The sequence below is a fragment of the Nilaparvata lugens genome, chromosome 11, assembly GCF_014356525.2.
Source record: "Nilaparvata lugens isolate BPH chromosome 11, ASM1435652v1, whole genome shotgun sequence".
NCBI lineage: Eukaryota > Metazoa > Arthropoda > Insecta > Hemiptera > Delphacidae > Nilaparvata > Nilaparvata lugens.
Window position 1 is genome coordinate 15,095,647 of NC_052514.1, and position 22,813 is coordinate 15,118,459.

General features: G+C 34.1%; 1 protein-coding gene across 13 annotated transcripts in view; it reads left to right on the top strand.

Annotated features, from left to right (window-relative positions):
- Positions 1–16,375: 16,375 nt before the first annotated feature.
- Positions 16,376–22,813, top strand: part of LOC111052321 (potassium voltage-gated channel protein eag) — a 195,179-nt gene continuing 188,741 nt past the window's right edge. For 12 of the 13 annotated variants that reach the window (XM_039437666.1, XM_039437664.1, XM_039437667.1 and 9 more), the window contains exon 1: positions 16,376–16,914. The gene's annotated coding sequence lies outside the window, so the exon portion shown is untranslated. The remainder of the gene's footprint in view (positions 16,915–22,813) is intronic. The other variant, XM_039437665.1, reaches the window with a different exon arrangement.

The window sequence follows — 22,813 nt, forward strand, 5'->3', positions numbered from 1 at the left end:
ACTTTAGGATTTTAGGATTAAGGTTTTTATCAATAATAGAATTACACAGAAAAACATTTGATGGATTTCAGGCAATTTTACCCATAATTACCCACTTTTCATATTCAATGTTAACTGTAGGAAAAACTTAATGTGAAATACGTGCGCAAAGTTCCTCTGCTGCACTCAAGAAACCATTCTGCCCTCGCCTACGGCTCGGGCGTAAACGTTTCTTTCGGTGCAGCAAACTGTCACTTTGCGCACTAGTTGCACAAATAACTATTCCCGCACTAGAGCGGAAAAGTGATTCTTTGCGTTCTGTAATCAGTGCAGCAATGGCCACTTTTCAACGTAACTGTAGGAAAAAATAAGTTTAGTTTTAGTAAGTCATGCTTAGTTCTTTTTCTTGTTGTAAGATTGTGGAATAATTATTATCAACTCATTCAATAGAGACTTCCGAATTATTCATATAATTAATCAATATAATTAGGCATAGGCTATGTCAAGAGAGTTATTTACTATAGTGAGGTCCACGTTATAATGGCAGTAGAAAAAGATAGGAGAACAACGTTGCCGAACTTGTCAATGCCTTCTATAGACGGTAGCTGATACAGGTTTATTGATGTAATATTAACAGTTCATTCTCGTTTTAAATAATCAGTTATATTTTATTAAGCAAGAATTTATATTTTTCAATAATTCCTAATGAATTTTCATAATTAAGACGAAATAGTTTGTTAATCAATCATTAATTCCACATTGTTAAGAGACGATCTGGCAACAGAGCAAAGCGAGAAAGAGATAGCGCTATCCGCTTTGTTGAATGATAGACAAGGAAGGCAATACCATTGCCAATCAAACACTGCCATTAAATATAAAGTGGACATCACAATAGATAAAGATAATCACAATCAAAATAATATATCAGAGAAAAATAATCCAGGTATCTTCAAACGGTATATTTACTCTATGATTATATTCATCCACCAGGTTTTCTAGTTCAAACTGTAAAAATATTATACAGTATTATGCATAGCCTACTGTATTTTTGTCATTTATTTGTACTTTTTTCAATTGGATTTCATTATGGACTGATTACGATGTCCTTGTCTACTTTATAATACTATTCAAAAGGACAAAAGAAACAAAAAGACAAAACATATAGTTATAACATAATATAGCCATAGAATAAAACTGTAGTGTTAATCATATGACTACTATACAGGGTGATTCATAATTATGGTAAAATATTTTAATACGTGATAGTAGAGGTAAAAAAGTTCATATAAACATATATCCATAAACGCTTCATTAGCGAGCTATACAGGGTGAAAGATTTCGCCCGGAATTCAGTTCCTCTGGTGAAATACACTGATGCTGAATTGTTTGGGGACTAGTTTTTGAAAAACTTATGCTGGATTCATATGGAAAAATATCTGAAAAATTGAATAATACTAGTCTAGAAGCTGTAGTGTGAGCAGTTTTTGAGAAAAAAGTTGAAATATGCATAAAATTCAAGTAGAAAAACACAGACTTCTACGTTTGATGCCCAATAACTTTCTTTAATGACCAGTAAACAAATATTTTTTCGCAATAAAAATTGTAGAGAATTTAATTCTGAAAAGAATTATGTAAGCTGTGTAAACTAAATTCAAATAAAAGTTGAATAAAATGTATTCTTATGTAGTACATTACACCATAAAAATTTGCTGTTTTATGAGGAGAGAACTAATAACTCATATGTTGTAGCTGATTGCAAATAAAATATTCGGTTTTTCATGAAAAGTTTTTCTTATATGAAAGTAGCATATCTAAATGACATTAAACTTATACCAAAAGACTAGTTAGATTATGCCATTAAGCCTGGGAGGAAGCTCAAACAGAAGTAGATGATCTGCTATGATTCCTGCCCAAATGTTTACTGAAAACTGATGTTGTGAAAGATTAGGATTGATGGCATGAGGATTCTCAGCTGTCCAAATATGTTGGTTGTGGACTTTAACGATAGCAGTTCTTGTAAAGTGTGCCTCGTCGGTAAATAAAACGGTTGTTAAAAAGTTTGGGTAAACAATTTTCACTAAAAACCATTGGCAAATACTAGCACGGGGAATACAGTCTCGTGGCAATAGAGTATGAACTTTCTGGAGGTGGTATGGATGTAATTTCTGCTATTTTAGTATCCTCCAAATAATAGATTGATTGACATTAAACTGCACTGACAATTCTCTTGTGCTCTTCTCTGGATGTTCATAAATTTTATTAAGAACTTGTTCTTCTAACTCAACAGTCATAGTGGATCGGGGTCTGCCTGCATAAATGTGCTCTTTGGATACCAAAGAATCTGTTTCAGACAGACGTTGATGAATAGTGGCAAAAAACCTTGAACTTGGACATATTCGGTTAGGAAAGTTCTCTTGATACAAACGTCTTGCTTCAGTACTATCACAGTAGTGTCCCACTCCATACATTAAATGCATGTCAGCTAATTCGGAGTATGAATAATGTCTAAGATTACCTGCCATTTTTTAAAAAGTTAACACTCAACACGAAAGCAAAGAGGAATAGTTACAAATAACTGGTTAATAGATTAAACAAAAAACACAGCTTGGTTACAGTAGGCCTAACTTACAGTTTGTTTTTTTTTTGTTCAACAGTGTGCTAAAGTATTTCTGAAAATAATTTTCAGCTGATAATTTCATTTGAATATTTTCTTATTTAAAACATAATAAATCAGCTGTTTTAAAACAGCTGTTATTAAAATCCATGTTTTATTTGCAATCAGCTACAACCTATGAGTTATTAGTTCTCTCCTCATAAAACAGCAAATTTTTATGGTGTAATGTACTACATAAGAATACATTTTATTCAACTTTTATTTGAATTTAGTTTACACAGCTTACATAATTCTTTTCAGAATTAAATTCTCTACAATTTTTATTGCGAAAAAATATTAGTTTACTGGTCATTAAAGAAAGTTATTGGGCATCAAATGTAGAAGTCTGTGTTTTTCTACTTAAATTTTTTGCATATTTCAACTTTTTTCTCAAAAACTACTCATACTACAGCTTCTAGACTAGTTTTATTCAATTTTTCAGATATTTTTCCATATGAATCCAGCATAGGTTTTTCAAAAACTAGTCCCCAAACAATTCAGCATCGGTGTATTTCACCAGAGGAACTGAATTCCGGGCGAAATCTTTCACCCTGTATAGCTCGCTAATGAAGCGTTTATGGATATATGTTTATATGAACATTTTTCTTATTTTTACCTCTACTATCACGTATTAAAATATTTTACCATTATTATGAATCACCCTGTATAATACGATTAAATTATTCTATGATATGAAGTACTGTATACTGTACAATAAACTTAACACAACATTGACATTGATGGATTATAGGTTTAAAGCTTATTGGCTATTAGTTACGGTAGGCTACAGAAATATTTGGAAAGTAGATAAGATTTATTGCGTTAAGACTAGATCCATCATCAACTTAATCTGTAAATATACTGTTAAAGCTCTTACCTCCCTTAGCTCTTATCTTGATAGGTCTTAAATGATGAATTTGCATTCAGTCCTTCACAAATGGAATCAGATTTCTTGTGGCATAGTCATGGGTTTGAATCATACAAAGGTAAAGGCTTGTTGATGAATGATTTATATTTCAACAATGCACACGCATGGAAAGTTATTGTAGACATCATCCCGCCGTAAGAGATCACCTAAGTTTGTATACCTAATATGAATATTAAAATAAGAATTACGAAGAAATATTATGAAAATACAGTGTAATTGTGAATATTAGAAAACGTTTTTTAGTAAATCGCTTCAAGATAATCATCATCATCCACGGCTCTACAATCGGATCTTGGCCTCCTCCAGCAATCGCCTCCATTCTACTCTGTTCATGGCAGGTCGTCTCCAATTTCTTACACCAAGCCTCCTTGCATCTTCAGTGACTGAGTCCATCCATCACAGTCTTGGTCGACCAGGGCGTCTTCTTCCTTCAAGATAATACTTTTTTATTATTACTATCGTATTTAATAAAACTTTTAAGTGAAAAAACACTCACATTTAAATTAAATACGATAGTAATGATAATAGTGAAAAAAAGATGGATAACAAACAACGACTTTTCTATTTTTCTATTATTTTATTTTGAGACGAGATAAGCGACACATGATAAATTTGATAGTACCAATCGAATAATGCTCAGAGAGCCCTTCCACCTGAATTACAATAATATCTGTCTATGACATTATAATATTGTAATACGAATAATAAAAACGAACCTGCACCTTTCACCACCAAACACTGACAATGATCAGTTTCCAGCCGAAGCTGTCACACTTTTTCGAAACATTTCAACCTCGCGCGAAAATTAATTAATTTGAACCGTGCTCGGTTCGGCAGTGGTGGTAGTGACGATCGCTGTTTCCAAACTTGCACAGTGGCTTGTGAATAAATTGTTGATGTTTGGAAATTCTTGATGCTGTGGGAAGGGACATCGTATAATTGAACGACCTGTCACAATTCCTACAGCCAGAGCTAGTTTGCAAGCAAGTTTCACTCGGAGCTAGAGTAAGTTAGTACAGACAAAAACCTTGTAAAGTTTTGCAGGTTTATGCAATTAGGTCAAGGACAAATATTGTTATTGTTTCAAGAGTATTTCAAGTTTCAACAGGAATTGTTGGGTTGTCGCAGTTCTGGGATAAGAATAGAACATCTATGATGATTTATATATATTTCATACAAATATAAAAATAATACTATACTGTACTGAATATATATTTTGAGGGATCGATAAAAAAGGTTTTGCTCAATTATTCATATTTATTCCCTTATTAATAATTGTTGAACTCCTTTATGCTGTATGTGATGTGTGATCCTGTATTTATCATTCCTTTTGTATAACTCTGTAGTTATAAGTGTGTGATACAGTAATGTAATCATAAAAAATAAGAGATAGTCTGAACCACATTCATAATAAAGTGTAGTGGTGGTGAATTGAATAATCCAGAGGAGAGCCGGAACCACACCTTTCATGTAGCATTCCGATCCTACTCATGCCCAATATTACTGTGGGGTGAAGAGTTGATAATAGGACAGATCACTTATATGACAGACATGTGTGGCATGCGCCATTCTAGTCTGTTCATCGAAAGAAGAGACTGTAATTTAACATTTGCCTTTGTGTAAGATAAAAGTAATTACTCATATCAGCTACTTATTTTATAAGTAAAGAATAAATTATTCATATCAGGTATTAATAGCTGATATGAGTTATTACTTTTATACTTACACAAGCGCAAACGTTGTTGTTGTCTCTCCTTTCAATCTTCAATGGACAAACTATATAGATTGTTCATCAATTTTAATATAGCTTTTATAATAAGCTATTATTATAACCTTTGGACAACATTAACGTTTTATCAAAATTTTTGAAGAGAAATAGTACAGGCTTAGCCTAGTTTTTCCTTCAATCTCATAATTATATTATGATTGTAGTATTTTGCACATAAAATTATAAATAAATAAAATAATATAGCTTTTTTATATCAATTATAATATACTTCGGATCGGAGTGGAACTGAAACGCTGCATGACTTATGTGTCCCCGACTGTACTGCACAGCTTAAAACTGACAGAGTACTGATGAGAACTTGTTAGATGGAGAAGCCATAGCCTAAATTCATTCCTAATCACGAAAATGTATTATTATTCAATAATTAAACATCAATAATCTCTATACATAAAAATGAATGTCTGTTTGTGTGTTAGTTTGTTTGTTCCCTATAGACACGAAAACTACTTGACAAAACGGCATGAAACTTTGGGAATATGTTGTGTGAATATTGGGGATGGTTTCTGATCAGAAATTTTAATAGGGGGGCTAATAATAATTATATATTAATCCATTTTACAGACCTATGTTTTCGAAATTGTCGGCCGAGCGGCTAACGTAGAACGGGAAGATCATCATGATTGAAGATCATGTTGTGATGATATGATTTAACATAATTATGAACTTACCAGCTGTAATAAACTCGTCACTCTGTGATAAAATTGTTTACTGGTATTAAAACGGGAATTTCAAGCACATAGGAAGTCCGTATTGAGATGTAAAAAAAATATTGATTGTCAGATAAATTTCATGATTCACCAAATAAAGTCAAGTGTGACATGAGATACATTGACTTTTTGGCGGTACGAAGTTCGCTGGGTAAGCTAGTTTATTTAAAATTAGTATCATTATGAAAAAATCATCTTGCTTCAGATTATGAAGTCAAGGAATGTTATCAATAGGCTATCGATGAGATTGATTTCTGCTCTATTTCTGTGAATAAAAATATGCATTTTTCCAATATAATGAAAATATCCTATTTTTGATGGATGAAATCGATTGTAATCGTTGAATATAATCGTATTTACGATTGGTTCAAATTCTATAGGCAAAAGCTGTTCATCAATTTTTCGATTCTGCATAATGGGACATAAAAAGATTCAATCTAGCATAAAATTGGATCAGCAATGTATGACATACGGATAAAAATCAGACAACGCTGGATCTATCTATGCTACCACTCCCAAAAATACTATTTTCTCGATCGTTTGTAGGGTTGAAGACATTATCCGCAAAATATAAAAAGAAATCCTCGCTGACTTTATTGGAAGCATTGAGTCTCAAGGATAAGCAGCCGTTTCACCCATTCCCCTCACCACCGCAGACCAGTTCAATGAAATAAAAATCTTGTCAAAATTCCAAGAGCGTCGCCTCAGTTATAAGAGCACTGTTGAGTTTTACGTCGTGCTCTCGACAGATGAAACAGAGCTAGTGTCGTCAACTTTCAGAAGCGCTTCATAATTCAGAAATTCTACAAATACTTTCAAAGTTGTTATCATGCAAAGCACGTACCTCGTTTGATACAATATTCCAGCTGCATTTTCAGTTTGAAATCTCTGAGCCCGCGGATGAATTTCTGCGGTTGACAAGTAAAGACTCAACAGAGAGGTTAGCTGAGCGATAAATCAATGAGTTCTATGCTATTATTCTTATCTTCGAGATTGAGAGACTGACTCATTTCGAACTTCAGACACCTTGGATTTTTATCAAATTGAAATGTAAATTTAACACTTTTATCAGAGATATTGTGGAACTTCTCCATATTAAGATAAAGAAAGGAAAAAAGATGTTGTCGAATTCCACTATAACATTTTTATTCACCAAAACTAGCCACTGAAGATGTTGCCATAGGCAACGAAAACTAGTTTTGGTGAATAAAAATGTTATAGTGGAATTCGACAACATCTTTTTTCCTTTCTCTATCTTAAATTGAAATGTTAATATAATGAGTTTATGAAATACCAATCTCGATGGATTCCTTTCGAGTTGAGCTCCTCATTTCATACATTTGTTATGTATATTTCTCAGTTCTTATAAGCAACGAGTTCGTTGTGAATCTCATTTATTTATTTCTTCATTACATTATAACAAAAACTGTATTACCAATTACTTCAAGCTGATCCTCACAAGCATATTCGTGATAAACTAGATCATCACTGGATTTGATATGATAGAATTATAATTATTTCTTGTCACGATTCAGTACTAGTATAGACTAAATAAACAAATAAATGAGTCACTATCTTTTTAGCCCCTTACTTATCACTATTACTTCGAATCTTCACTATGTTCAGTCAGATTATGATATTGTATTGTAGAGACTGCGCGAGATTTTCATCACAATCGCATACTCTCTTCTTAAATATCCAAAGACTCATTTGCAATATCAATCAACTTGATTTTCATTCGAATCAATATGATATTGTTAAGTTAATTTCGAGCTGAAGTCCTGAAGTAATGATTGCTTCTCCAAGTCTATCTTCAGTGGAACTCCCAAATGAATCCAATCTACTTGAATTTCCTCTAAATCAATATGTTATTGTTAAGTTAATTACGAGTTGAGTTATCGATTACTTCAAATCTATCTTAACAAGAACTCATCACTCAATCCCTTAGACCAGTTATAGAATAGACACGGCCCATTGTATATTCATACTGAAAGTCGATGAAGCCAACATCTACTGCCATATCACCATATCGTGACGTCAGCATCGGATAGAAAACAATGTAAACAAACTCTGAAGAAAAGTTTTCTATCCGATGCTGACGTCACGATATGTTGATATGGCAGTAGATGTTGGCTTCAGAGGCTAGACTTCCCAGCGTGTCTATTCTATAACTGGTCTAAGCTCAATCCTCACAGACTAGATCAACTCGCTGAAACATGCTTCACCTTGATTCACATTGGGATCGCACCTAGATTGAAGATTCATTTATGTAGCTCAGCCAACATGATAAAACATGATAAAATCGACATAATCGTCCTTCATCTACTATCCCCATTCATTAGAAAAGTTTCTCACAATAAAGTTAATTTAAATACTCGTATGCACAAACTGTTGCATTTATTATCTATTATTGGAATTAAATTATTTATAATACCACAGATGAGCATTCAAGTTGAATAAGATGGGTCGATAAGAGATTTGATTGGACTATTATATTGGTAGCACTCACATACGATAACAAATTCACTGCTATTGAAGCTGTTCTTTACAATCTCAAAAAAAAAAAACTGTAGGAAGGTCCAAGAGACAGTCAAGTCTGTGCCGATTTTTATTTATGCAGCTGAAAATGTTCATTAATCAGATTCACAGTAGGAAATCTAGTGGTCGCTGTATTGTACCAAGAAATGGGCCGACACATGAGCAAAAATTGTGGTAAAGGGGTGAGGGTATATTGGATGAGAGGAAGCTTCTTTATTAGATGTTGTATGCACTCCGCCTATAGAAAAACCCAATTTAAACTGACAGTATTTCTGTTGGAAAATTATCAATGCCTCCCACTCATCCAATTCTGACAGTTTTGAAGTGGATTTCTCTGGAGAAATGTGACCCCTCCCAACCACTCCCACACTCTTGACCCAAAACGGTACTTTGGCTTGGCTGGATACTGGCCAGATTTGAATAAAAATGTTTCATGAAAAAAAGGACACAGTTAAGAAGGAGAAGAGTGTACCGGATAGAAAAGAATGTGTGTTTGAAGAAAGGGTTGATGTGGATGAAAGAGAAAAAGAGGGTGCTAGAATGAGAGAGACAGAAGACCGGAATTAGAAAATGAACTGGAGAAGAGTAATGAAATGAAAGTCGAAAAAGCGGAAGTAGCAGAATATGATTTCCTATTCAATGAGAACAGAGAAAAACTTTATGATATAATTTTGTCAATACGTTAAGTAATAATTATTTTAAGTGAGAGGGTCAAGGAACGAGGCTTAGAAGAAAAGAATGTTAGTGCTTAAAATGTAGAAGAAGAAGAAGAAGAGGAGAAAGTGGAGAGAGTTAAGATTACTGTGAGAAAGATGATCAATGGAAGTGGAAAAAGTGGAGAAGAGGAGAACAAAGGATGATAGAAGAAGAAAGAAGAACTAGGAAATGATGATTGGTAAGTCAACATAACAGAGACTATTTTCCTTTAACATTGAAGATTTGTTATTAATGCCTCATTCTTCATAGTCTTCGACATTTGACCAAGTAGGTGATAGAATTCAGAACTAGCCATTGGAAATTTACGTCTACCAATCGGGGTCGAGTAGGCGGAGCTTCGAGGCGTGCCTCATCAGTGCTTGCTTGCTATTGGTCCGTTCTTGGAACGTGTAAACAAGGAATGATCCCATTTTTAGTTTTATTTTTAAAGAGCCTGAATTTGAATTGGATCTACATTTTTTTCGACAAGGCTAGCCGAATATGCATTCCGTCGCATTAATTTCCAATTCACATGTTCAATCAATCAACTTTCTATAATTCGATTATCATATAACTTTTTAATTTATGGAAAAGTAGCATGAAGAATAAGAAGAAGAAATTTATTGTATTCATTTGTATGATTATAATCTAAATAAAATCCCAGGATGATGTCCATATGAGCTTTAAGCTTGTACCCACGTACATGGGAAATTTCACAAACTCAGGAATGTGAAACAATAATAAAGTTAGAGTTATATTGGAAAACATTACTGCAGTTCTAGTTCTCTTTTCAAATAGAGCCCAGCATTGGATCTATTAAAACGTCTAGTAATTAAAAAAACCGACCATTTTTTGAAACACTAAGGACAGTTTGCATAGTCAAAGCTGAAACTGAACTTAATCCAGTTTAAAATTAAATGCAGTTCTAACAGTCACTGTGCAAACGGCACTGAAAATATCATATGTAATGTCTCCTGGTTAATAATGAAGGTTAAAAAATGTTCTGAGTAAACTAGTCCCATTCACCAGAGGGGAATTTCAAGAATTGATGAGTGAACCAAACATCATATGATCTGAAAACATCGAGATTAATGTCCATCATGGATTTCCATTTCATAAGCTTATGCAGATATTGAGAGAAGATTTCAAGAATCATTATAAATCCGATTGAAATCTACTCAATCTGGAGATAAATATCATGAACTACATCTAACTGGAGTTCAATCTCATGAACTTATGCAAGATTCGGAGAAGAAAAATTATGAAAATTAATTAAGCCCGATCAAAATCTATTCAACAGATGTAGATTGAAATGGTCTACGAACTATTCGTTCTATTTCTCCAAAGGTGAATTTCAAGAATTGAGAAGTGAACCAAACATCATGGAAAACTGGAATATCAAGAAGAACGACTATCCTGGAGATTAATTTCATGAACTTATGCAGTTCTTGACAGAAGGAACAAGGAATCCTCATGAACCCGATTAAAACCTACTCAAAAGTTTCTGAAATAATAAGAATAAAGGAATAACGTCTGTCGTGAGGATTAATTTCATGAACTTATGCAGTTCTTGAGGGAAGAAACCAAGAATCCTCATGAACCCGATTGAAGCCTACTCAACAGATTCTGAAATATTAAGAAAATAACGTCTATCCTGAAGATCAATTTCGTAAACTAATGAAGTCCTGGAGAGGAACATCAGGAATACTCATGAACACTATTAAAATCTACTCAGCAGATTCATTTTTGAGCTAGCAGCTTTTCCTTGATGAAAAGCAATATAACCTGCAAGTTCATACCGAGTTTTCCCGAGAGACCGGCCGGCTGGGTTTATTGAAAACACGGCGTGCACCTTCATCGGAAGCAGAAAGCAAACATAAGGGGGTGTGATGGCGGTGGGTGGGGGTTATGACTGGCCGACTGTCAGGCCTGTGTCAATATTTACCAAATCCTGCTCTTCTGCCCTCTTTCTATCACCCATGATAGAATACTATAAATATAGATCATACCCCGCAAATATATGATGCCAAGTCACACACACACACACACTCACACAACTGTATCCTGAGGTAACCACAAAATTGACGTGAATACTAACTGCCAAGAATTGATGAAGATGGAGAGAATTTTAAGATAGGGTGAATGATAAAATGGGATTTTCAACTGTTTTGAAATTCAACATGCTTATTAATTTTTAATCCCAATAGAATTTTAATTCGGGGGAGGAACAGTTTTGGACGGTGAGGAATGACCTGTCATCTTGGAGAAGTGTAGGCTCGAAATCGTTGAATTGTTCATCGGATATGGACAACGGTAAGCCAGGAAGATTTATACTATAATATTCAATCTTGGACTGTATTCTGTAAGTTGAAACAACTCTATAGGTAGATGCACAAGTTGAGATAATTCATTCACACTAGAAAAAGAATTCCTCTTAAAATTCTAGACTGGAGAAAGTGGGAGGAATGAGGAATGACCTGTCATCTTGGAGAAGTGTAGGCTCGAAATCGTTGAATTGTTCATCGGTTATGGACAACGGTAAGCCAGGAAGATTTATACTATAATATACAATCTTGGACTGTATTCTGTGAGTTGAAACAAAGCTCTAGGTAGATACAAGTTAACGTAATTCACTCACACTAAAAAAGAATTCCTCTCAAAATTTTAGACTGGAGAAAGTGGGAGAATTTTATCGACACTTCTCCTAAAAAATTAGGATAAAACTGAGGCATCAGAGCGGGCTCTTAAACTATGCTGGTTTGATATCTTGAGATCACGTGAAATCTTCATAGTTGGAGCTCGCATCTGCGGAGCAGTGAGTGTTAAATAGAAGGAAAAACTTCTAGGAAAATACACCAGAACAGGTAGTCTGGCTAAATTCAACAATAAAATTCCAGGTGGAATAATAAAGTCAGGAAAAGTCGTAAAAGCGTTTTATTGCCATGAGATGAGAAAAATGAATAATGTCGAGAATCTCTCATAGTTTTCACTTTTTCATGGATATTTTATATTGTTTCGTGTTTGATGTGGTAAATATTGAAATGTGATTACAGTGGTAGCGTTAAAATATTCGTTATTAGGGTAGTATGAGAATTGAACAATTTTCTTCCAATCTTATCATCATTTCATTATTCATGAAGTGATATCACTCTAGGAAAAACCTTATTCACTGATTCTCAGGCACTGAAACTTAATTCAGTGAAAAGAAACCCCGTCAAGTTGGGTACAGCCACCCAGGATCGATCGGTATATGTTTCTATTGCGGTCGAAAATAACTTTTTTTAGAATAAGGTTCTGCACACTATATATTAATTGTCAAGTTATAAAAACCTTCTATTTTTCTAATTAGTTCTCGTCCACAATTCGAAAAGGGCCAGTAATCAAAAGAGGGATGAAGCAGTTGACATTATTTCCAATCATCATGATGAGACAAGTCCCGAATGAATAGCTCCACTTTTCAGGAAAAAATTAGCTTTTGTGCTGATATATAGGTTTTATAAGATATGGATCTTCAAAAAAAGATTCCAAGTGGCTTACAAGTAGCCTCACAATATGTCCTACATAGAGACTGAAAACATTTAAAAAGTAGTGTATTTATCAATTATGGTGTGAGTTATTGAGTGTAACAAACCAAAACCTTCTATACACAGTTCAAATAGTAACTGCAACCATAGAGAAACAATAGCGTAAGTAGATATCCCATGGTATAGGGAATTTATGTCGCAACTTTTACTGTTATCTCAAGCCGATTACTGTCGATTATTGTCAATTTTTACTGTTTTGTTGGGGTGAGAGTGTATGAACGGCACAATTTGAGAGACTATCAAAGTCACACAGCTGCATGGGAAAGAACTAAGTGAACTATCGGCTTGGGATAATAGTAAAAGTTGCGACATGAACGCCCTATACCATGGGATATCTACTTATGCTATCGTTTCTCTATACTGCAACTGAGCATGAGAATTGGAAATCCATAGCATTATCGGAAAACGAATAAATAGAAAGTTTGTCAATGTTTTATGTAGTGGGTGGTTGCAAGTTAATTAGCTAGATGCATATTTTATGGTTCGTGCTATTTGTTGTATTTCACAAATCAATCATTATACTTTACAATAAAATAGTAGCCCAAAATACCCATAGCTGAAAACTATGATAGTGAACAATTTCCCTATTCTGGCTGTCACCGGTGGCAAAACGTAGAAAGAGAAAATTAAACGACACAGGCATAACTCCGCCCGTGAATTTTTACAAATTCATAATAGAAGTCAGCCATAACAAGTGGCCTATAACTTCTTCCAATTACGTGGCGCGGTGTAGTTTCGCCAGTCGGTTGTTGTTTTGACCTACATTCGGGACAGCAGCCCAAAGTGGAAACAACTAAATCCCCCTAACAGCGCGACAGGTATTGTTTATCCAATGGTGGAATGAGGAATGGAAAACGGGGGAGGGATAAGGATGAGGAGATGACAGCTGAAACTGGAACAAGATCCAGGTTAGATATTGTAACTTACATGAGCTCACGTCCACAGCATTTCAGCCGAGCCGTCCAGTATTATAGTCTAGTGACCACCTGCTCACTCTTCTATACATCTAGATGATACTATAGGGGACAAAGCTAGGTTGTGGGTGTGGAATACTGAAACTAGACAGTCACTCCCCAACCTAGCACCTCCTCTGGAACCTCATCACATCTCACCGAATCTCCAGAACCAATCTTGACTCAAACCCAGCCGTGGATTCACCAGGAAAGGAATCTCAGTCGCCGCGGAATTTGTTAGTTATATGGGTCAGTTGGTGTGAATCCCTTATTTGCAGTCTGTATTTTCAAGAGTTTCGCTGTAATTGAAATAGGAATTGTAGCTTTGTTGCTGCTTCAGACTGAATACAGATTTAATTTGCATTTATCTAAAACATACTGTTGAATGCTGGATTCAAGATCGAGATCTTGATTCCCTCCAGATAGGATTTAAACTTCATAATAAATGAGAATGTGACTTCATGATTGACCCTGTTTCAAGGTGATATAAGATATATTTATTGGATAGAGTAAACAATACATTAGTCGGAAAAACAGGCTATTGCCCAAAACTTCTTCAATTTCACATTTTTGTCTCAAATTGTCCAACTATTATGTAGGTTAAGATCTTAGATTATATAGTGATGAGTGCTTTGTGCTCCAGTAAATCTCAATTATATTAATCTGAAATATGTATAATAATTAATAGTTTTCTTAAGATTAGATTATCAACTGTAAATCTCAAAATATTACAGAGCAAAATAAAAAAGGATTATACATTACCATGCATCTTTGAAGGTATGCTTAGGAAGAGCTGCTCTGTTCTGGGTTCTCCCAATAATTAATAAAGGTAAAATACCATATCTCCCCCAACTCTGGAACAAAACAATCGAAACCTCTGTTATTGAAATCAAGTGGAAAATATAACAATTATATCAATTTACTTGGAGGCTACATTTTACTTAGTTGAGGCGATTGTACATAGGGATTTTCCTTGACAAACTGGAAGAGTTTGGAAATTCACCAGTAGTCTATTCAAAGCATATAGATAGGAGTATTTATGATGGTATTTTACAGTATTCTGCTGCTTGAGAAATGGACAAAAAAATGTTTCTCCTAAAGAATACATACTTATGTTACTGTTAAGTTCAGTCATTCTCTTGAACTCTCAATGAGGTTTTGATCTACTTTTTCCTGTATAGATTATTTTATTTTTGTGATACAGTATATGCTATTAATTTTCATGAGAATAGTGCTATTTTGAATTCTAAATAGTATACTCTGCGGACTGTGATAGCTCAATAAGGCCTCTGAATGCACCATCTATGTTCAAACAAAGATACATCAGCTGTTCGTTTAAACCCGGAATGAAACACAATAATTAAAGTAGATCCGACCATAACTTTTAATAAACCCAGATTAGCGTTGAACATACGTGTTTTCTGCTGGAATAAAATAAGCTATCATCCTTTGATGACTGGTGTCTGATAGAATGATATAATTTTTGATGAACATTCTTTTATAGATTGATTCCGGAAAAGTAATGTGCTCCCGTGGAATACCGTCAAATGCATGGATATCAAATCATGCAATCAGCTCATCTCATTACCCAATACCTCATGGACCCCGTGATCCATGAATATTGACTATGATAATTGAATCCATTTTAATTATGTAGCCTCTATGTATAAAACATTGAAATAATTAAAAACGAACAGATTAACTACGTCCAATATTACAAAACAAGATGAAATGATAATGCTTTGCAATTCTACATAGGGTTGTGTGGCAGAGAGTACCTGGAGTCCTAACTCACCCCTTAATAAAGGCAATCAATCAATAAATCTCAGAGTTCTACTCATAACAAGAAAATAATTGTTTTCAAGAATTAATCAATTTCGGGGCTCAGAACTCAGCATTTTCAATTCCCAAATTAAGTTTGATAATTAAAAATCATAAAGATGGTTGTGTACAACACTTGTCCACACCAATGATTTCCAACTGCAGAAGGGTTTATAAAATAATTCACATTTAATAGAGTACCTACGATAAGATAGATGAATTACATGAAATTCAGTTGTAATAAAAAATGATGTAACGGAGATGAATATTGTTATTAATTCAAGTCAAAATAGAGTCACTAACTAGGTGCTATAATAATGATTGGAAAATTGTGATATGAATAATATTTCTAAATCTAATTTTTGTCCACAAATAATCGATTCCAGCAATGATAGAAGTGTGAATAAAGGGTTTTACACCTCGCTATAAAAAACACACACACAAAGGTGAGGTGGACAAGGTGAACATACACAACAAGCGACGGTTGAAAAGGGGGAGAGGAATTACATAGTAGCTTCCTAGAGGCGATCGGTCGATTGCATTAAAAAAAGAAAGAAAGAAGAAAGACCCGAGAAACAGTGGAGCAACATTGGCGTGGAAGGGAGAGAGAGGGTTGATGCTCATGCGCAGATCATACAACAGGGTAGCTCGGGTCCCCTGACGGGGTTTTGGAGGGGGGAGGGGAGACACATTTTCACGAAAGGGAATCATTCTGTGAGTGATCATCGGTCTGAAACCGCGTTACGGACATATTTTCGGTGATTTTTTACATGTCACACACTCCAGTGAAACGACCAATCAGTTTAAATCGTTTAACACAATTTTTTTAGAGAGGTGAAACTGCTTTACATTAGTAATAGACTAGTAACTAGGATCGATACTAACGTTTACTGCAACCAAACCATTATTTCTGCTAAACATAACCGTCTTACACGATATTTCAGCTTATCTAGTAGTACATAATCGCTAGCCGTCCTCTAAATCATTCTGGAAGATGTAAATAAATAATAATTATATAATTATATTTTATCCAAATAAAAAACTGTAGTATAAATAGATGAAAATTAATTTTAAACCATCTAAAAAAAGTACGGTTCCCCATGAAGCGAGCAATGACACTTCCAATTATTAGGTTATTGTTCGAATTTGAGAATAATAATTGTCAACTGAATTAGGTGCTAACTTGCTATCTATCTCAATCATTTACTAAAGGAACAAACTGTGGAAGTAAATAAAGCAGGTGGTCTGGACACAGTAATGTTTCTGGTGAGTAAATTGTTATAATATTCTATTTGAATTTCTTGGGATAATAAATTTTCACCAATGTTCCTTCAAACATTCAACAATTTAGAAAATTATTGAAGGTTCAGTGATGAGTGATTATGTTATCCAAAAATGATTAATTTGTGGTTCATTGACAGCGAATTCAATGTGATATATTATATTGAACACTGTTTCGTTGTAATGTAATCTTTTTCGGATAAAACTTTTTACTCTATCAAAACTTGTAATTTATTAGTCACTTCAGTAATTTGAATAGTTTTTGATTTGATTCGAATGTTTTCAGTTGAATGTTAACTTGCTCAAAGCTCCGGTTTAGAAAATATAGTTTGGAAATGTTCTTTATAGACTGCTATGATGGTTCTCATGATACAAGTAACTGGAAAATCATCATGGTATCTTTTCCAAGGCCACTAGGGTACAAGTTCACTTCTCGACTTGATATTTTTGTACAATCAGGGTACAGGCATTTACAAATTGGCTGAGCACAACCCGAATATGAAGTTACATGACTATTTTAGAAGTTGTTATGTATTATGTCTGTGACCGGAATAAGTTGAAATTGACCCAATGAGGACAAATTGTTATCAAAGTTTTCCTTCAGTTTATCGAGAGATTATGAGACATTTCGTGGGACCGGACACCGGACTCCCCCACGAGAGCGTCACATTTCTTCATCAGTTCTCAAAATCATGAACAAGATCCAACTATCAGGGAAGCTCGAATGAAATTGGGTTTCTGATTGGCTAAATGGAGACATGCTTGGAAATATAAGATACTAGTACAAGAGTAGTCAATAGTAGTCACACTTCGGTTACCGGTATAGTAAGATCGCAGAAAACCTCAACTTCGGTATTCCCTTTCTCATACTAATCTTAGGAACCTCTCCTCTTTAAGGATTTAGGGCCTAAAAAAATCAGAGAAAAACAGTAACACCTCAAAACCAGGACTATGAATATGGACCAGTATGGAGCATTGGGAATATCATTAGAACAATATTATTGTTCAGAACGACATGAAATTGAATTTCAAATCAAGGATACTCAAATTATCCATACACAAACAAATAATCATTGTAGTATCATGGTGGGATTTTACTGAATTCAAACATTCGTCACTTTTCTCTACGGAGATTTTACAAAGCCCAGTCAAACTGTTTCAAATTATGCTCAAGATTTGACAATTTTTATAGAAAATGTCAAAGATCTTTTATGGAAAAATCGATTGTGTATGTTAATATCCCATGATCCTGAGAGAAGCATTTTCAAGAGTAACATTTATAATATAATTAAATATTGTATTCAGAACTGTGATTTGAGTTCTGAATGTATTCCACTCCTGTTTGCAGACAAGAAGTTGATACATTGTGGAGATTCAGTCAACAAATCTTCAACTATAATGGAATTTAGAATAAATTTAAGCTGCGTTACAGCTTAAGCTGCGTTTACACCAAAGTTATTAACAAAATTTTTATAACAATATTCATCATACACATGATGAACATTTGTGTTTGTCAATTTTTGATCAATCTAATAGAATCTACGAGTAAGTTATTAACATTTTGTTTATAACTTTGGTGTAAACGCAGCTTAAGGAATCCTTGAGAAAAACGTATATTTTTCTCAATAAAATCAATTTGACAGTATGAAGTGAATCACTTTTCCACACTAGAGCAATCCACTAATGAAATTCACTAATTTGAGAAAATCCTTCCTTCTAGAAAAAATATATCCATTCCTAGCCAATTGGAGATCATTAATGAAAAATCCATTTCAAAATTTGAATGGAAATTATGATATAAAGGAAATCATCTATCATAATTAGCTCTTCATACATGTGGTTTGAACTAGCAAGTAGACACAGGGGATTGAGTGGCCTTGATTCGCGCATATGACGAAAGGTGGACTCAGGGGAATGCCCATCTGTGCCATGAAGCGGTCAAAATTAACTAATTATTGTCTCCCTTGTACTGATCAACTACACTAGTTGATAGTGCAACATGGATTTCAACTAATTGTATCCATGATCAGAGCAATTTATTTGTTGCTAAACTGACTGGATGCCTGATGCTGGTCACCATCTAACTTCAAAATATAATTCCCCTCAAAAGAATTTCAATTGGATCTTTCCGCGGGACGGGAACATTGAAGAATGACAATGAAGCCAATATATTGATAAACAAACTCTTTGTATGGGGCATGACCCTTACGACAAATAAAGCTTATTTATTTATTATTACTATTGATGAATAACGATTATCAATGAATTCACGAGCAATTTTGAGATTCTGATTTCTTTTGATTTCCAGATTCTGGTACCTAGGTAAAACTTGACAACTATGTATCAAATTTATACAGAGAGACTTTCTTCAATTGGATCTTTCCAGGGGACGGGAACATTGAAGAATGTCAATGATTAATAATAATTTAATTATTAGTCAATAAACTCACAGATAATTCTAATTTCAAATTCTGAAGGTTTTATAATTCCAGATTTTGGAAATTTATTTAGGAAATTTATGGCAAGTATGTATCCAATTTAATCAGTGAGATTTTTTCCCAAGTTGAGAATACTTGAAGATCTGTGATATCTATGATCAAACTCTGATCAAACATCTACGATTTATTGGTTTCAAACTACGACAGAGTATTATAAGAGGAACAATAGCATAAGTAGATATCCCATGGTATAGGGCGTTTATGTCGCAACTTTTACTGTTATCTCAAGCCGATAGTTCATGTAATTCTTTCCCGTGAAGCTGTGTGACACTGGTAGTCTCTCATATTGTGCCGTTCATACACTCTCACCCCAACAAAACAATAAAATTCGACAATAATCAACAGTAATCGGCTTGAGATAACAGTAAAAGTTGCGACATAAAAGCCCAATACCATGGGATATTGTTTCTTAAACAATATTTTTTCATAAATGCGCTATACCATTGGATATTGTTTCTTATTGTTTCATTACGCTATTGTTTCTCTATGGTATTATCAAACAAATTTCCATGGATTTTATGATATAGACACCAAAGCTCGAAATTCTACTCTTTCACTTCAATTGACCCAGATATCAATCTACTGTCAAATGAAGTAGTAACTTGATTATAGGGTTGCTGTTTATGCTAGCTGTAATTTGTTGTAGCTGTCAAAAAAATGAAAAAAATCCACTCTCTATTCAAATCAATATGTCTGGTTGATTAAATTTTCATCATAGAACCCCACAATCTAGTCCCAAGGTCAGCAGAATGACATCTATTTTGGCTAGACAGATTGATTTGACAGATCAATTCATGCTTCTGAATAATTGATAATTTACCGACATAGTTTGGATGGGATTTTTTTGTTGAATCATTGCACTATGATATTGGAAGATTTGATTAATATTATTACTGTAGGTTCATCTATCATTCAAAATGACCAGTATAACAATTATTTTATAAAAGTGTATATTTCTCCAAAGAATATCAGTATCAAATAATAGGAATTATGACAACAATTTGATCCATCTTCTAAATCAATGAATATTGACTATTTCCAAAGAGACTGATAATGGAATTGAACTGATGGGGCAAAACGTATCAGTTTCACGAAGTACTCAATAGAATTTATATTTTCTCCAAATTGAATAAATTTGAATTTGTTAAAAATATGATCACATATTAAGTATTTCACGAAATATACGGCTCTCCAGCACAAGCCGGAGCTGACGTTCAATTGCCGGATTATGACGATTATTAACGATTTTGACTTTATTAACGACTAGCAGGTAACCCATGCTCCGCGAGAATCTGTTTCAAGCACAAATAGATTGAATTTGGACAAACTGAAAACTTGACGTACTGGAATCTTGAAGAACTGAAAATTTGCCTATAACAATCCTCAATAAATAAACAATTTATATTTATGCAAAATTCCAATTTAATCATTTCAGTAGTTCAGATGTGATGATTCTAGTATTTTGTATCCCGTATATTTGTGTAAGCCGATTCTTTCCTTTATTATATTATATTACAGATAGATTATCAACGATAGTATAGGGTAAAGTGTAAGAAAGGATCTGCTCTTCTTTAACTTCACCATTAGAGAATAGAGGTAGGCTTATTCAATTCTATTACTTCTGAAAATCATTTAAGATATTTTTGCTAAGACGGCGACAAGTTTCACGACTTATTATATCATTTCACGACTTAAAAAAACTTTATTATCTCAACCACCAGATATATTTCATAAGTTGGCAGGATTTGATAGTTCCTTCCATAATATTCCAATACCGGTATTGACTTCTTGAAGAGCTCAGCCATTTGTGCTTCAAATTGTAGTGAAGACGACAGTGAATATCAATCTACGAATGCTGATGAGATTTATTGATGCTTCTAATCTAGAAAACTAGCGCTACTCCAAAATCATTCAATAAAAGCTGTATAAATGAATAAAGAAGCAATGAGCAAGTAGATTCATTTTAAAAAATCCTTTGAGCTTTGTAAGTGATATTTGGTTCAAACTCTAAACATCACTGCTCGTTCCTAGAGACCTCTCACTTCACGAAATTCAGATTCAGTCACCAGAAGAAAAGAGAACAATCAAACATTATCTCTAGCTTGGGGCTCTGCGACAAAGAATGAAAATACGTCCTTCTTTCTATGAAAACAATCCACTGGTAGCTTTTAGTTCTCCACTTGAAAATACTATCTATTTCAAAAAAGTCCGTGTCATCCTCGCTGTTCCAGAATAACGAGGTAAGAAAGGTTAATGGGGTAGTACTGTTTAGTAAGAGAAGTAGTTTCCTGGAGCTTGGCTTTTGAGAACAATCTCATTCCTTCCATTTGAATTCATCCCTGAGGAATCCACTCTCCAAGTTGAGCGGTAAAGTCCGGCGAATTTATCCTGTTGGATGTTCTGCATATTTTAGATAACTTGTGACTCCAGAATGTACCAAGCTATGTCTAGGAGTGACTATAATGAAGAGGTTGTTTCTTTGATGAACAAAATTTCAAAGTTGCTCATTGTGTCCTCAGGCTCACAATACCATGTCTATAGGAACGTGAGAACCTGATAATTGAATTCATTGTTATCCACAATGTTATTTCGAAGAATTCAGTTTTTAATAGGAAGTTATAGATTGTAGGTAGTGAAAAAGAGAGAAAATTCAAGCACACCATTGGAAACAGATTGGATAAACAGATATGGTTCATTTTGCAGATAGTAATGAGATTGTGTTCAATTAATTTCCAACCTAGATTATTGGAGAATGAGAGAGGAGAATTATCTAGGATAATCGATGAGATTAAACAGCTGAAAACATTGGATACAGAGAATCACATTATCGGATAATATGAAAAGTTATGTCTTCAACAATTTATTCAACCCTTTAACACCCGAATCTCACTGGATACAATACAATCAATCAGATTGTGTTCATTATCAGATCACAAATCAAGAGTGAGCTATTCAGAGAAAAATTTAATTGACCGAGCGAAGTGAAGATTCAAGATTCAAGAATCAAGTCGACGGTTTGGCATTTCTCTTATTGTTTAAATGTTTGAATGTTTAAATGTTTATATGTTGCGCATTTACTGCGAAACGCGGTAATAGATTTTCATGAAATTTGACAGGTATGCTCCTTTTTTAATTGCGCGTCGACGTATATACAAGGTTTTTGGAAATTTTACATTTCAAGGATAATATAAAAAAAGGAAAAAGGAGCCTCCTTCATACGCCAATATTAGAGTAAAAATATGGTGTGGCGCACTCACACAACTTTCCTTGCGTTATGAAATTTGATCACCTGACGCTAGTGTTCCCGCGCATCTCAAAGCTACTATTGAAAGATTTGAGTCAGCTGGTGGCAGGGCAATAACGCTGGAGACACACATGAGGTCTGC